General features: G+C 38.6%; 1 long non-coding RNA gene across 3 annotated transcripts in view; it reads right to left on the reverse strand.

Moving 5' to 3' along the window:
* The window catches only part of LOC102158243 (uncharacterized), a 1,270,494-nt gene that overhangs the window by 387,346 nt on the left and 865,569 nt on the right, over positions 1-17,579 (reverse strand). Inside the window, exon 3 of one of the 3 annotated variants that reach the window (XR_014838699.1) lies at positions 9,551-12,333. The exons of the other annotated variants lie outside the window; for them this stretch is intronic. This is a non-coding gene — a long non-coding RNA (uncharacterized LOC102158243). Of the gene's footprint in view, positions 1-9,550; positions 12,334-17,579 lie in introns of those variants that run through there. 3 annotated transcript variants of the gene reach the window in all.

The following is a 17,579-nucleotide window of genomic DNA, read 5'->3' on the forward strand; positions in this document are numbered from 1 at the left end:
TATTTTTATCTCATTCCTCCCAATAAGTTTCAAGGGGGCCCCAATAAGTAGCACCCTTATTCCCTGTCTGTGTTCTAAATGTGTTGACAAGAGATAGATTAGGAGACCAATATGTTGGCTTTATTATGGACGAAGTGAATTTGGAGAATGTGAGAGTCTGTAGGACAAATGGACTAGAATTTGGGAGATCTCTAGTCTATCCTGATTGGAGTAGACAGGGCAGGCTCCCTGTTAACCTTGGAGTGGGCTGAATCACAACCATCAAAAATATCAGGTCCTAATTTCTGGCATCTGTGAATGTTAACACAGTATGCTTACGGGTAAAGTTTTGCAGAGGTGATTACATTAAGGATCTCAAGATGAGATTTTCCTGGTCATCAAGTGGGCCTTAAATGCTGTGAGAAGTGTCTTTTTTAAGAGAGAGACAGAGGAAGTTAGGAGGAGAAAATAATGTGACCACAAAAGCAGAGGTGCAGGTGATGCAGCCCCTAATAGGAATGCCAATAGCCAAAGCTGGAGGAAGTGAGGAAGGTTCCCTTCCTAGAGCCTCCTGAGGGAATACCGCCCAGCCAACTCTTTGACCTTGGCCCCGTGAAACTGGATTTGGAATTCTGACCTCCAGAAGTCTGAGAGAATAGATTACCATCACGTTGAAATTTTCCTTGCCTCTCCACCTCATAATTTCTATGATGCATGAGAACAGCATGGAAAGGGAGGTTATCTTTTGTCTTGCTTTAAGAAAGAAGTGAATTAGCTGATACCAACTTATGAAATACCGTGCTCATCTTCACCTGTGAAATGGTACTATTTGTAAATGTCCAAGTTTGTCCTATTTTGAAATATTGCCCCACAATATTGAATAATTACATGGATAAATTACTGCATTTCTCTATTTGAAATATCTTTCAATTTTTTACCCTGCTTTAAAAAAACTGACAAAGAGCCCTAAAAAGACAAAAAAAAAAAAAAAAAAAACTGACAAAGAAAGATTTGTCAAAAATCCAAAGACACATGTAACAGAACAAAAGGGTTACCTACTGACCCTTCCTCAGAGGAGCGTGATTTATACTGCCTAACCGTTTGTTCACTGTTACTATCTTCCCTTTCATATGGCATTCCCCTAATATGATGCATTGAATGTTATTTCCCATAACAGGTCTAAATAAACTAATGTTTATTCAACAAGTATTTAGCAAGTGCCAACTATGCACAAAGCATTATTCAGTGAACAAAACAAAGACCTCTCCTGTGCTAGACTGACTTTCTTGTGGCTAGAATACCCTTGGGAGTGTCTGATTTAACTCCACTGGAAGAACATTTTTGCTTAACGTGGACACATGTAAGCAGTGAGTAACATGCAGTCCAGAAGCTTAGACATGACAAAGGAACCACACGACTAATGGAGAAGGGTCATTTTCTTCCTTTCAACTGAAAACTAAATGTTCAAATATTTGCATAGGACCTTCCCTCTCACTGAAGAGAGATAAAAAGAGATGATAATGTCCTACTTAATCATTCATATATACTCCTTAGCTCTCTGAAGCAGCTGCTCTCAGCCTAAAAGAAACTGGGATAGACACACATGCACCCACATGTTCATTGCAGCACTCTTCACAATGGCCAAGACATGGAAACAACCCAAATGTCCATCGACAAATGACTGGATCAGGAAGATGTGGTATATATACACAATGGAATGCTACTCAGCCATAAAAAAGAACAAAATAATGCCATTTGCAGCAACATGAATGGAACTAGAGACTCTCATACTAGGTCAGTAAGTCAGAAAGAGAAAGACAAATACCATATAATATCACTTATATCTGGAATCTAATATAAGGCACAAATGAACCTTTCCATAGAAAAGAAAATCATGGACTTGGAGAATAGACTTGTGGTTGCCAAGGAGAAGGGGGAGGGAGCGGGATGGACGGGGTGCTTGGGGTTGACAGATGCAGACTACTGCCTTTGGAATGGATTAGCAACGAGATCCTGGTGTGTAGCACTAGGAACTATGTCTGGTCACTTATGATGGAGCATGATAATGCGAGAAAAAAGAATGTATACATGTATGTGTAACTGGCTCACCATGCTGTACAGTAGAAAATTGACAGAACACTGTAAACCAGCTATAATGGAAAGAAAAATCATTATATTAAAAAAAAAGAAACTGGGAGAGATCAGAGAATCCAGCATTATAAGCACTGGACTTTATGAAAATGAGACTATATTCTCCTACTTTTCTTCAGTTTATATTTCATAAAAACTCCTGCGAAAGCTCTAAATTTTTCTTTCTCTTGTTTTTGTTTAATTTTCAAGCAAACAGGTGTTTCGGAACCTGTTATCTATGGTATTCTCTAGTTAATTCATTTTGATATTTCTTACTTCTTCCAAAAATATTTTACTTTCCTTTGTGGGACTTTATAACAATCTTATTCTTTTTTTTTTTTTTTTTTTGGTCTTTTTAGGGCCATGCACATATGGAGGTTCTCAGGCTAGGGGTCCAATTAGAGCTGTAGCTGCCAGCCTATGCCAGAGCCACAGCAACGTGGGATCTGAGCTGCATCTGTGGCCTACATCACAGCTCACGGCAACACCAGATCCTTAACCCACTGAGTGAGGCCATGGATTGAACCCGAGTCCTCATGGATGCTAGTTGGGTTCGTTAACCATTGTGCCGTGACGGGAACTCTGTCAATCTTATATTATTCTTACATGTTCTTAGCACAGTGCTCTTGAGTGAGCATTTAATAAAATTTCTTAATTGATATCAGAGGTAAAAAAAAAAATGTGACAATGCCTAGAAAGAAGACAACACATAATACAGAATTTAAGGAGACAAAAAGAAGTTATGTTGTTTAAGCATTTTTTTAAAGTGTATTTCTTCTTAGACTCCTCTTGTTACTGTTCAGTAGAACATCACTTGCAAATTTGGAATATGAATATTTTTACAAAGATATGAACAGGGACAACTCTTCATGATATTTGAGGCATACTGAAGAAATAATTTTTTTAGAAATAATTTTCTTAAATCAAGAGATTATATCGTATGATTCTAAAAGTTAAATACTCAACTAGCAAAAAAATTGGTTTTACTCATTTGACCAATTATCATTACTCTTTTATACACCTTGAATACTATTATCTTCTTTGAATAATTTGATTTCCTTTTCTTTCAAATGTACATTTGACCTCTTTTCAAGTGGATGTTGCCAGTTTACTCTTTCCAAGTTTATTGACTTGCGGGTAAATAAGTAAACTCTCTTCCAGTGCATCACTAAGCAATTCTTGGAAGTGAGGTTGACAGATGGGGGGCAGGTCTTAAATATGCTCAGATATATAAAGAGAGGCTATCATTTTGATGTGTTAAGACTGTCTTGTGAGCCCTTTCCTCCTTGCCTTCTAATAATCTATTTTTTTAGAAAAAAATTTGAATGTGTGGGCTGTTTTCCTACAGTCTTACCTAAAGAGTTGTTTTGGTTTTTTTTTTTTTTTTTTTTTTTTTTTTACTTTTTAGGGTCACATTCACAGAATATGGAGGTTCCCAGGCTAGGGGTCCAATCGGAGCTGTAGCTGCCAGCCTACACCACAGCCACAGCAATGCCAGATCCCCAACCCACGGAGCGAGGCCAGGTATTGAACCTGCAACCTCATGGTTCCTAGTCAGATTCCTTTCCGCTGAGCCACGATGGGAATTTACAAGAGTTGTTTCTTTTTATACATAAGATATTAGCAAGTCTGATGTAACTGAAACAATTCTTAGGAGGATATCTTAAGAGGTTCCAGAGAAAATTGTAAAATATTATGGAATAAAATTATTGAAGACCTAAATAAATGCATTGCTATAGTATGTTAATGGAAAAGAAAATGGAATTTTGGAAAGATATCTTTTTTCCATACATATACTCATAAGTTCCTATTCCTGTTAGATGTTCTCTTCTACGCAACAGAAAAGAAGTCTTGACTTTCTGAAGTTTAATGAAAGTGCAAAAGCCCCTAAGTAGTTGAGAAAATTATGAAGAAGACTATCATGGAGGAACTTTGTCAGATATCAAGACTCTATGAAGCAATAGTAATTAAGACATTGTGGCATTTATTCAGGGATAGATAAATCCAATAGTGGAACTGAAAGCCTGGAAAGAGTCCAATTCATATGGGTGATTTACTGTATAACAGCTTTTCAAATCAGTGGGAATAGAGGGGCTTGCAAATGGTGTAGAACAATTAGCTATTTTTTTGAGGATGGGAGTAATAACAGTACCCTCAGCTCATGCAATTGTGATAATTGCTTAATTACAAATGAATGGATATATCTTTACATTTACTTTATTAATAATTAACATTTTTATAGTATGCAGTCCTTATTCACAGTATTCATACTTTCTTGCCATTTTCCCATTATATCATTTCTCTTTTTCTTCATGTATTGTATGAACTTTCTGGAAATTAAGAAAGTTAGCTCTTTGTCATCATGATTGCATGCGTTTTTGCTGTTTTTGTCATTTAGCTTACAGTAACTGTTTTATTACATAGTATTTAAAATTTGCATCATCAGATATCCCCTATGATGTCTAGGTTTCATATTATGTAAGAAACAAAGAATTTTCTATGCCATGATTAGAAATAAAATTTCCCAGTTTTTCTTCTTAATTTCATGTGGGTCCATTGTTTGTCAATGAATCTTTAATCCATCTGAACTGTATTTAGAGTAAGGATGGAATGTGCTTTCATTTCTTTCTGAAATTTCCTGATAGTTTCATAAATTTCTTTTTCCAGGTTGGTTCCAACTTAGTAATATTCTGTTGAATATACTACCACACACTCCAAAAATATTTGGAATTTTAATTGGCCTCATGTTAATCATGAATTGAGATGAGTAATTTTGTTGGTCACATCTGTGGCATGAGAAAGTTCCCGGGCCTGGGACTGAACCCAAGCCACTGTACTGACAACACCAAATCCTTAACCACTAGGCCACTAGGGAAATCTTTGAGACGAATGTTTTTTAATGTATCTTTGGACATAATCATTTTTCTTATTTAAAAATTGTATCCCAAGAGATGAGTATATAGTTGTGCCAGTGGGAAAGAGCATTTAGGTTTTCTGAGTTCAGAAGAAATGACATGTCCGCACTCCTAGCTAGTATTGAAGGTTTAACAAGGAATGTATTTTTGGATTCGCAACTGATTTCTCGGACCTACAGTGCACTTTTCAGTTTGTGGGGAAAAGAGCAGGAAAAAGTGAATCAGTAAAGGAGGAAATGGGTGTGAGTCATACATTTTTATATTTGAAGCAGTCTTAAATTCCTTACTGGCTCTATTTTTAAATGGTTAAAAGGTTTTGCAGAATGGCAATCTCATTATTTTATTGGTTGATGATTATTAATTTATTTTTGTTTTTTGTTATTCCAAAAATGTCCTGAAAAAATTTTTCTGTCTTCTAGAAGCCAATGAATTGTCATTGTCACCTGCTAGTTTTTTTTTTTTTTTTTTTTTTTTTTTTTTGTCTTTTTTTTGCTATTTCTTTGGGCTGCTCCCGCGGCATATGGAGGTTCCCAGGCTAGGGGTTGAATCGGAGCTGTAGCCACTGGCCTCCGCCAGAGCCACAGCAACGCAGGATCCGAGCCATGTCTGCAACCTACACCACAGCTCATGGCAACGCCGGATCGTTAACCCACTGAGCAAGGGCAGGGACCGAACCTGCAACCTCATGGTTCCCAGTCGGATTCGTTAACCACTGCGCCACGATGGGAACTCCATCACCTGCTAGTTTTTTTGAACCATTCTTCCAAGGGTTCTATTTTTTGATCTTCCTGATTCCAGGGACTTGAATATATTTTAGTTCTTTCAACACCTATAATTTTGTTTGCTAGAGTTCAAAATTCAGTTTTCATTTCTTCGTAGCAGTGTATTGTCACTGAGGTCAAGCAACTCATCTGTAAGGGTGGAGAGAAGCTTGGTTTCTTTCTTCCTTTTAGGGCCATTTAGAAAGAATAAGTCACATTTCCTGTTCTTTTCTCATCTCCTACTCATTCTTTAAACCACTGCAATTTGGGCATCAATCTAATAGTCCTTAAAACTGTTTTCTCTTTTTGGGTTTTCAGACTATTTTGTTCCATTTGATACTGGACTGTACATTCTACAGGGGCAGGGTTGCTTCTCTGTCGTGTTCTCTGCTGTGTTCCAGTGCCTAGCGCAGAGAAGGCCTTTTAATAGCTTTTTGTAGGAATGAATGTATGACCACACTCTTGAAATTCTGCTCTTAAACTTCACTAACACAGTTCTCAGTTTTTTTTTTTTTTTTTTTTTTCCATCCTCATTCTCTTTCAGAGGCTCCCTGAAGGCTCAGTTCTAAGTCTGTTTTCTTCCTTTTACACATTCTCCCTAGGCAGTTGCATCACTGTCCATGGTTTAAATCAATATTTATATTTAATCAATAGATATATCAATTTATATGTTTATCTCTTTAATATATGTATATTTAATCAATATATAATCAATATATACATTTCAACATAAATTTTAATTTAAAAAATATATTTATTTTCCCCAAAATCTTTTACCTTCAGTCTTATTTTCTTTTCCAAATTTTGGATTGGTGTTTCTCCAGGTGGTGTTGATAAATCACCATAATCTGAATTTCCCAGACCATAATCTGAATCGCCTGGAACATTTGTTTTAAAATGCAGATTTCTTCCTTCTTCTTCTGAATAAAGTTATTTAGGGTTGACTCTGGGAATCAATATTCTCAATAAAACTCACAAACCTTTCTTTTTTTTTCCCCAATAGCTTTGACACAGAACTGACTAGAAGTAGACTCAAGATGATATTATCAATAATAGCCAACTGACTGGAACTGCAGATGTTTTGAGGAGAAAGTGACTGTTGCAAGGAAATGTCATGAGGCGTTGGGAATAAATCTGGGCCTCAAAAGATCTGGAGAGACCTCAAACTATTTCCCAAATCTACCTATTCCCCTTCATCTTTAGCCCCAACCCTCTAATTTGAGCCACCATCACCTCCCAGGCAGACCATGGAAATAATGACAATTAGAATGCTATCCAGCATCATCAAAAGAAGAACAAAGAGGAAGGAGAGAACAAAACAGACAAATTGCAATGATGTCCAACACTTATTGAATACTTAAAATTCATATATATGTATCCTCTACATGCTTCACAACTACTCCATAGTCAAGACAATAGGGTCCTAACTGATATCCTTCTACTGCTACTCCCTGTAATCCAACTTCCAAGCGGTAGCTAACTTTTAAAATACAAGTCCCATGATAGCTCTCAGAAACAATGCCATGTAGTTATGCTGTAAAGGGGGAAACCTCTCACGATTCCCCATTGCACGCAGATTAATCCCCTCATGGCTCACCTCTGCACTTACAATGAAAATCTAAACTTTTCGTGTGACTCACATTTCTCTCAGACTTTTTTCTCCATTCTCCATCTGACTGATGCCACTGACCTTTCTTCCTTCAAAAGCACCACACATGTGTTGTCTTTGGTGTCTCAGCCCTTGTTCCTCCTTCTGCTTGGATTCTCTTCCTCTGTGTCACCTCTGGCTTCTCTTTTCTCATTAAGATCCAACTTGCCTCACCACCTCTTCAGCACAGCTTGCTCTCATTTTCCAACATAAAGGAACCCAGCCTCTAGCATACCACCTGTTTTTTTCCCTTTTTCATATTTAATATGCTCCAATAGGATCTTCTTTACTCATTTATTTACTTATTTCTTGATCTTCCTTGCTTCACTGGGACAATATCTTCTTTTCCATCGCTGTCTCCCTTACTTCCCTGAAGAGAGCTTATCCATAGGACATACTCATTGAATGTTTGTTGAATGAGTGAGGGAGTCGGAGGTAGAGGTTTGGGCAGGTAAGAAAAGTGTCTGATGGTCTAGGGTACTGACACATGTAAAGTGATGAGGAACTGTTATTTGGGGGTACAAACAGATGTTGTTCCTTCCCTCACTGGTTTATAAGCCTCAGGAAATGACTCTAAAATTTAAAATATATTGTTTCTTCCTCCTTCAAAAAGTAAGTAACTTTGAAGGATTCTAAGAGCAAAAATATTTAAGTGGATAGGGAGCTGTTAGGCCTACAATCTACTCATCTGAGCCTAGCTCAGCATCATATTCAAGAAAGGGTGGGCATTCCAAAATGACAGGTGGGACTTCAGTGGGTATCTAAATTTATACCATATATACAGAAATAATCAACTATTCCGGTGAGTCATGTGTTGACATATGAGCATGTATAATGTGTTAATATTTAACTATGTACTGTTACTACTTGTATAGTGTATCTTTTAAAGAATATTTTTCCCGTGCCTGAAGAATGTGGAAGTTCCTGGGCCAGGGAACAAATCCGCAGCCTAACAGTGACCTGAACCCTTGCACTGACAAGGCCAGATCCTTAGCCTGCTGGGCCATGACAGAACTACTCAAGAATTTTTTTTACTAGAAAAGTTGTTTGTAACCAAAATGCCCAGAGGCCAAAAAATAGAAATTCTGCATCATGATAGTTTAAGTATGGTTTGGCCAAAAGAGTAAAAAAAAAAAAAAAAAAAGGTGTACTTCTCTTTGCCCAGTCTCTTGTAGATGGCTGTAAAAATCACATGTGAAAGATTGGCGTTACTAAATATGGTATGGATCAGTCAATGGAGTGGAAATTCTGCATGACTGCCAAAGTGCTTAAAAAATCACTGGTCTACATCTCACTGGAAGCGCCTGATTGTGATTTCATTGTGGGAAGAGAGACTTATATACACACACAGATTAGTAACATATGGGTCTCATTTTAGCGCTGGTGAAACTAAAGAGTTAATTGTGTATACATGTCAGTCATCATCAGTCAGTCAATCAGGCAACTAATACATTTCAGGGTCAGGCATCTAAAGGAACTGTAGTTGACAAGCAAGCTGACAGTCCAAGGCTCGCTACCTAGATAACAGGTTGTGTGAACCAAGCTGTTTCTGGCTCGGGAGACAGCACAGAGGAAGGATAGCTCCTGATTCCACGGCTACATCAGTTCTCTGGAAAGCAGTAAAGGCAACCTCTCATGCACTTACTGTTTCTGATAGCAACTGCCAGTCCATCTCACACAGGACTAGAATGTGAATGGGACCATATAATGCTTAAGCCAAAAGGTACCCAGGGGCTCACCTAAACCAACTCCATTTAACTAATGCAGATACTGAGCCCTAGAGTTAAGGGCACAGATGTGATCAGAACCCACATTTCTGACTCATAATCCAATCTTTGGTTTACTCTATAGTATGTAATTTAAAGTTATGTATCTGACAACAGGTATTTCTCTGTTCTTTAATTAGTGAGATTGAGAACTCTAATTTTGCCAACTAAAATGAATTTAGCAGTCAGGATCACCGTTTGCAACTTCATGGAGAGGATTTTTAAAAAATTTCATCAATAGAAACATGCATGTAGGTGAAAGTCATTTAAACAACCTCCAGAAGATTCTTTTTAAATGGTAGAAAAATAAATTAAAAAAAAAATCCAAAGTAATAACCATTAAAGAAAATACATAAAAAATAAATTTGTCTTTATTGGTTCTCAGCTAGAGTTCTAGTTTAGAATCAGATAGAAAGTTTTTAAAAACCACACATGCCTGATCCCCATCACAGACTACTGAATTAGAATCTCCAGGCTTGGATGCAGCATTACGTGAGCTTTGAAAAAAAGATCTCCATATGATTTCAATATACAATTTCTATCATTATTGTGGAAAATCTTACTCTTCTGCAAACACCAGATAGAGAAATAAAAATTACAACATCCAAAGTTTAGGCAAGTATCAAAACCTCTCTTTTTCTACTGGATGTTCCACCACTTCAAACATCTTTACCATCCTATTGCATAAACAGACTGCATTGTGTCCAGATGCAGATATAGAAAACTGTTATATTTCAATTATAAGTTTGGACGGGAAAGAGTGAGAGCAGAGAAAACAAAACCAAAAAATCCATGGAAGATTCTAGCACCACATTTCAGTCAAGAATTCCTAGTACTTCTTCACCCATCAGGTCCTCTGTCAAACTGGTTTCCAAGGAGCCATGCTGGCTTGAGACCTGTATCCTGGACCTTCATTTGGCAAAGATATGAGTGAATAGTGAAGAAAAGATAATGTAGCAGGCGTGAGAAAGAAAAGTAATAAAAGGTCAAGAAAATTCACAAAGTGAAAAATAAATCACTGATGATGCCACACTTGCCCAGAATCAAAAGAAAAACTAAGCTTCAGAAAATAGAAATGGCAGCTGAAAAGATGGTAAATAGCACCTGCTCATGTTGCTGGTAAGGCAAATAGCTGTACATTTCTTTAACATTAAGCTTAAGAATATAACAAACATGTAACAAAAGTTATTATTTCATAATAGGGCAGCATATAAAGATAATCTCTACAGACACCTGTTTATGGATGTCTAGGGATTCCCAGCAGGAAGAAAGACTTCCACTTTAGGTTAAGCTAAGAGTAACCCAAGTACCAACTCAAACTCTGAGCTAGGAGTTGTGATTGAAAAGGTTACCAATTTGGAAAATTAAACCAAAGTCTCCGGCACCATCTTTTATCTGTTTTGTCTTCTGTCTCAGTGTTTTATTTATAGGGATAATGTTCTCTTGCTTAGGGCAAGAGAACAAAAAGAGAGGAAACACAGCTACTTCATGATATGTTTGCTTTTCTACCAAAATTTGGTTTCCTGGCACCTTTCAACACCTTTTGTTCCAGCGTGGCATTGTAACTCCAGGAGTAACCCAACAAAGCCAGGACATTTATTCCTGAACGTCTTCCTACTGGGAAGAATGCAGTGGAGTCCACGGTTTTGTGTTTGGTTTCTCTTTTAACAGTGTTGCCTTTCAATGACATCATTCTTAGCCCTGAGATATGGCTGCATTTCCCCAATTGCCTGATAGTGAAGCAAAGGTTACCTTCTATTTCACAGCAGTGTTGTCATCAAAGAGCTCTATTTCACACATGTGACAACACAATGAATAAGATTTTCTCTAAGTGTGCGAAAAGGCCAAAGCAACCTTTACAACAGGAAACCAAGGAGGCAGCAGGATTCAAATAGCTTCCCTAACAGATAGCAGGTTTGTCTGCCTCGATATCATCCCGACCTTCCGAAAAGACTGAATGCTTTGTGTTCAGCTTTATCTTTGTTGTGGTCTTTGGGACTCAAAATAAACCAGGAGAAAGGCACACAGACACAGAAGGGATGGGCAGAATACAGATGTCCACTAGCCACTTAGAAACATGTAGTGTCACAAAAACTTAGAAAAGCAATTTGATAGACTCTTAAAGAAAGGATTGTGAGAGTTTTCAAAATGCAAAAGAAACAGGTTGGAAAGCATGCATAAACCACTACAAAAATCTTCTACGTGTCCCTGCATTTCTCTTTTAGTTTTACATGAGGTGAGTTATTCATTAGTATAAATGTTTAAAATTAGGATTTTTATTTGTTGAGAAGAATCCATTTTGTCTCTCAGGCAATGACATTGATTTTGTAATGGAAAGTAGAGTTCTGTAGGAAATTATTGTTCAAGTAGGAGCAAGGTTTCTAAGTGCTCAAAATAAACAGGCTGAGAGGGCTGCAGCAGGTAGAAAATACTGGCTTCTCTTTCCTTGGTCCATTTCAGCAAATGTTTTCTCCATAGGAAAGGACAGGTCTGCAGCACTCTCAAAATTCCTTCACAAATTTAAAAAAACAACTCCCCACCAAAAAAAAAAAACCCCACAAATTGTTCCAAAGCCCTTTTATTCAGTATCACCATGACAAACGAGCTCTTACATAAAATAAACATAGAAGCATGCAGGAGTTTTCTTTGAATGTCAGGATTTGACAAAAGAAAAGTGAGAAAAATGCCATTTCCAAGTCAATCTCTTTACATTGCTTTTCTGGGAGAGATGAGGAGGAAACAAAGAATTGTCTTCTACCTCACAAAGCAATTTGCTGACACTTGGTGTACATGCTTCTAGTCGAAGATGCCTATCTCTTCATCCATCCAGCCTTCTGCTGACCCTCTAGCCTATGTCATTGCTGGTTTGTTCCATGAAGGCATTCTTAGCCAAGGGTTCTTCCAACATTCCATGCTAAATTTCTCCTTGGAAACCCTGATATAATACCTTTCCTCCAGAAAGAAGGGCAGAGAAAAATTATTCTTGGCATTTGTCTCTCTTCTGTCTCTTAATTTTCCAGGTTTTCCAGTATTTCCAGTTTCTAAGCTCCTTGGCCCCATCTTATTTTGTCTGCGCAAGAACTAGTACAATGAAGACGATGGGATTTGGAGTTTGATCCCTTCTCTGCTCTTTCCTAGAGGTGGACATTGACAAAAAAATAATTCGACACCAGAAGCCTCAAGTTCAACAAGTGCAAAATGAAGGTGATATTAACAATGGGTCATTTTGATGAAAAATTAGGTAATTTGCAAGAGTTACTCAGTGCCTGATGGGGTTTAGGAAAGAAAGGCATGCCATTTCCTTCCCCTTTCCTGGAATTCTCCAACACTTTGTTTGTTTATTTTTGTTTTTGCATTACTCCCTGGTGAATATTCATTTTCTGGAAGATGGAGATATTGGGGGCAGGTGGTTACAAAGGGAGAGAGAGCTCTTTTTTTTGTTGTTGTTGTTGTTGTTGCTATTTCTTGGGCCGCTCCCGCGGCATATGGAGGTTCCCAGGCTAGGGGTTGAATCGGAGCTGTAGCCACCGGCCTACGCCAGAGCCACAGCAACGCAGGATCCGAGCCGGGTCTGCAACGTACACCACAGCTCACGGCAACGGCAGATCGTTAACCCACTGAGCAAGGGCAGGGACCGAACCCGCAACCTCATGGTTCCTAGTCGGATTCGTTAACCACTGCGCCACGACGGGAACTCCGAGAGAGCTCTTTTGACATTTATTTGGATGTGTGTTTCCTTCTAGGATCTGAGAACCTGAGTGCAGCTGGGATGACAGATGAGGACCCTCCCTTTATTCAAATTTTACCCTGGATGAGATGAAAGTAGAGTAGGTCTCTATTTGGCAAACATTTACTTCTAGAAATCTAGTAATTGAGGTAGCTTATATCTCTTTTTGGGAATGGATTACATCTATACTTAACTAATGCCCTAAGTTCTAGAAATACTCTCTTTTGCTATCCGGGGCCTAAATCGTAAAATGAACTGTCCATCCTCCATGGGACAAACCCAGTGCTGCTACTCATCCCTCCAGGCTCAAGGTGACAAGTACTGCTGCTTTTGCTCCACATAGAGTCCTTCATCTTTTTTCCTTTCCTCCCAGCCCAAAGCCCAGGCACTTAAAAGTGTAATACTGAACGATGGTTATTCATTGGAATGATCTCCACAGCTTTTAAAACACTCCAATGTCTTGATTCCTCCATAGATCAATGAAATCAGAAACTCTTGGGGTTGGTTACATCTGAGCATAGGTGTTTTTCAAAGTCCTTTAGGTGACATCAACATGCTTCCAGAATAGAAAACCACTGATTTAGAAAAGATACCCTCAGCTCTGTAAGAGTTCTTATTCCATAGCAACTTCAGTGTGAGGCCTCAACCTAAAACCAGTTTTGGCATTTAATAGGCATATTTTTCCTTTGTCTTGGTGTTCTGTGTCCACTGTCTTGGTGTGCTCCTTAAATTATCTTTTAAATCATTTTGGTAAACACACCACAATTCTTGTTAATAAATAGTAATTTAGAAACAATTCAAGGAAAACCAAATGCTTAAAGAGGTGGGAGTTGGGTCCTTGAGCTGCTGCATGGTAATTGAGTCAGGAGGTTTGGGCTGGGCTTCAGACGCAAGATTCTAAAATAAATAAAAATTAAAACACAAAGAAGCACCATCTTGGGAATTGTGCATCAGGTGTGGGAGAGTGGCATTCAGTCTTGTAACTGGTCTCTCGTGTGTACTTTTGTTTCCTTACAATCTAATTTCCATACAAAAGCCTGTGTGATCTTTTAAAAAATGCAAATCACTTCTCAGTTTAAAACATTCCAGTAGCTTCTCTCTACACATAGAGTAAAACCCAAATTCTGTTCCTTGGGCACAAAGGCTCCTGCTTCCTTCACTGTTAGCATCCTGGTCTGTTCCCTCTCTTTTTTCTTACTTTTCTCCAGTCACCCTGGGGTGTCTTCTGTTCTTGGGTAACATGAGCTCGCCTTTGACTTTGGGCATTTGCTCTTGTTCCCTTCGGTGTACTCTTTCCTAAGACCATGGAGAGGCCTGTCCTGAACTTCCGACCCAGAGAAGCTCCCCACCTCCCACCCTCCACCCCTCTCACAACTCCTTGGCACTTTGTTTCATGGCACCATCACTTTCTCAAATCAGCATGTTCATTCTGTGCCTTTCTTTGAGAGTGAGCTGTGAAATCGCGACTTTGACGTGCTCACTGCCATTTTTTCAGCATATGCAGAGCACCACTGTTGGCTCACACATCTCTCAAAGAAGATAAGAAGTAGCCATCTTGGGCTGCTTGGGCTACACAGGGCTGTAACTCTGTCCCAAACACCCATAACTCTATGAGTCCCTTTGAGAGATTTAGAAAAGCATGTTCCTTCTTCCAGGCAGATTCAGGCCTTAAATGAGGTATACAAGTGGGCAGTGGGTTGAATTTTAGTTTTTACTTATTCTGCACAATGGTAGGAGGTAGTCAAAGTGCCTCACAGTCACTCAGTCACTCAGTAACTGTTTACTTGGTGCATTGATGAGGGGTGGCTGTGGCAATGATCATCAGCAGAGCACACTCTCCCGGGTTCTGAATGTAGCAACAAAGACTCGGCAGCAAACCAGTCAAATGCTGATAACTGGGTAACAAATATATCCTGCAAAGGAAACCACCAACATGGCTGGACATGTAATGTTTGCCAATCTCCATGGTGGAAAGAGTCCATCCTACCACAACCCTTTTCAAGTTGTTAACGTGATGTCAATGGCTAGCAAGATCCTTGGTATTTGATACTTTCACAGGCTATTAACATGACATCAGTGGTTCATACTAACTCCTACACGCCAAATCAAATCTTACCCCAGTGTTGAACCCTGGGGATCCCAGATTTGGGGTCAGAGAAAGTGACTAATCCCATACTTTGTCAAAGTAGAGGCAAAGGTGGTTTATATTCTGTCTACTGGCCCGTTAATACAGGTGAGAGCAAGGGAATGCCTTGTCTTCTAGGTAGAAGGGAAGCGCCAAGATGGTTTTGAAAATAGAGAGATGGAAAACAAAATTCAGCCTAACACCAATTACCAAACTGATTGAATCTGATTTCTTCATCTACAACCAACAATTTGGACTAGATATTCTCCATTTCAGCTAATAGCCTAGAATTCTACATGCTATAGGGGGTTAACATGAGTGGAGGGAAAAACTAGGTTTATGGTTCCTATGTATGAATAAGTTTGTGCTGTGTGTATAAGTAATATATCACTTCTTCTAGGCTAGTTAGTATGTACATATGTATGTAAGTATGTATGTATGTATGTATTTTAGGGCTGTACTATTAGCATATGGAGGTTCCCAGGCTAGGGGTTGAATCAAGCTGTAGCTGCCAGCCTATGCCACAGCCACAGCAATGCAGGATCTGGGCCGTGTCTGTGACCTACACCACAGCTCAGGGCAACACTCAATCCTTAACCCACCAAGTAAGGCCAGAGATTGAACTCGTGTCCTCAGGGATACTAGTTGTGTTCATTCACTGCTGAGCCATGATGGGAACTCCTAGGCTAGTAAGTATTTAAAACACATTTTTTTTTTCTAGTTGAAATAAAATGATTTAGGTTCAAATTGCCTTGAAACTAAAACTGAAGCTTAAGAACTTTTACAGATGCCAAGGAAACTATTTAAGTTAATAAGAACTCAAGTCTTGTCATACTTTTTTCTCCTATCAGAGCTTGTATACTGCTTCCATCTTTACTTCTCCACACACCCCATTTGACATCCTTTGTTTGATTCCAGATTTCAAGCAAAAGTTAAACACGTGCCCAGGAACTCAGACAAAAAGGAAATCCAAACCATCGAGCTGGAGAAGCCTAAACCACTGTCATCAGGGGCTCAGTAACAGCTTTAAGAGTTATAATTTCTGATGTTGAGCTATCACTTCACTGGGCAAATACTAGTGTTGAAATATATTATTACTACCCTTCTTCCTACTCCAACCACCAGACAAACATCCAACTTCCCAGAAACATTTGAGTGTGCATAGATAAGACAGGAGCCCTCTGCTGCAGCCTTTAGACAGGGGATACTAAGCTCTAATAGAATCTGTCATCCTCACAGGAGCCACTGAATCATGTTTATATATAACTTGCATATTAACAACCAACAGCCAATGTTAATGGTGCTGATATAAAAATATCTTAATAGTCAGTAACTGACTAATGAATACTACCGTAATAACAGTTTAATTTGAAGAATTCTGACAGCTGGTTGCTTTGATGAGCATGGTTTCCAAGGAGTCCTAGTCCCATGCTGAGAACATCCCCAGCCTGCTGATTGATAGCAGCAGTGCAGAACTGTTTAATGTCACCACCTCTCAGCTAAAGTAATAATAAACAGGAATGTTATGGTTTATTTTTCTGTATGAATTGTTCAGGCTCTATATGGTAAGTACCAACCCAATAGGGGATAATAGCTGCCATTCTCCTGGGAATTGTAACTAGAGGTGAGCCTTTTTTTCTTTTTTGTTTTTTATTAGCAATGTTTATAATATCAGAATGAATGTAGAAATTCTTGGTTTTCTGCTGGATTTATGCCTTTACATAGCTCTTGTTCATCCCATTTTGCTTAGCAAATGTAATTACTCTGGTTAAGATGTAGCCTCCTTATTATTTCTGAACTTACCAAGGTAGTTTAAAGTAGACAGCTAGGGCTTGAAATATATGGTTCTACAACTATCTTAATTATACGGCAGGACTCTGTGTTTGATATGGAATAGCAGTGTCTACGAAGTGAATTTAATCTCTACAGATTCAGGACGATTGCCAAAAAGATTCATTGATTTTTTTTTTATTCCAGAAGTGCAATCTTTTATTATATAAATGTCAGAAGCTTCAAATTATTAGGAAATGTGTCAAGAAGCTCAAGGTATAATAACATTCTTTAGAGAGCTTGATTCTGAAGGCAGTGCAATGAAATGTTCAAAAAGAAAATGTGTCTTATGTTCTTTGAGAATGAGGCTCTGGGATTCATTTTAATTTGTCATTTTGAACAGGACGAGGCCCCCACTGGGTACTTTGATTTAAGAGCTCTGGGCATGATATATAGCCATTCCATGGTCACCCAGACTCTACAAGTTCTAGACTGCAGTGACTTTAGCAGTCGTGGGAAAGGAGATGGGGATTTGAGGTTTCAGAGCTGAACTATGAAAAATCACTGGGATTTGTCCTGGTAAAGATGTCACAAAGAAGGGGGTCATAAAAAAGGAAGATAATACATATTGGGTGGGCTTAAGACATATTCGATTCAGAGGTAAATGCTATCATGAGTTTGTGCTCTATTCATTATCTTCATCAGGCTCTACCCTGTGCACCGGACTCATTCTCAGGCTATCTCCTACCCATACCCCA

Source organism: Sus scrofa, chromosome 2 (genome assembly GCF_054392235.1).
Source record: "Sus scrofa isolate SSC_HxYL_T2T_F1_AM1 chromosome 2, Sscrofa_HxYL_maternal_Yorkshire_Landrace_v2.0, whole genome shotgun sequence".
NCBI lineage: Eukaryota > Metazoa > Chordata > Mammalia > Artiodactyla > Suidae > Sus > Sus scrofa.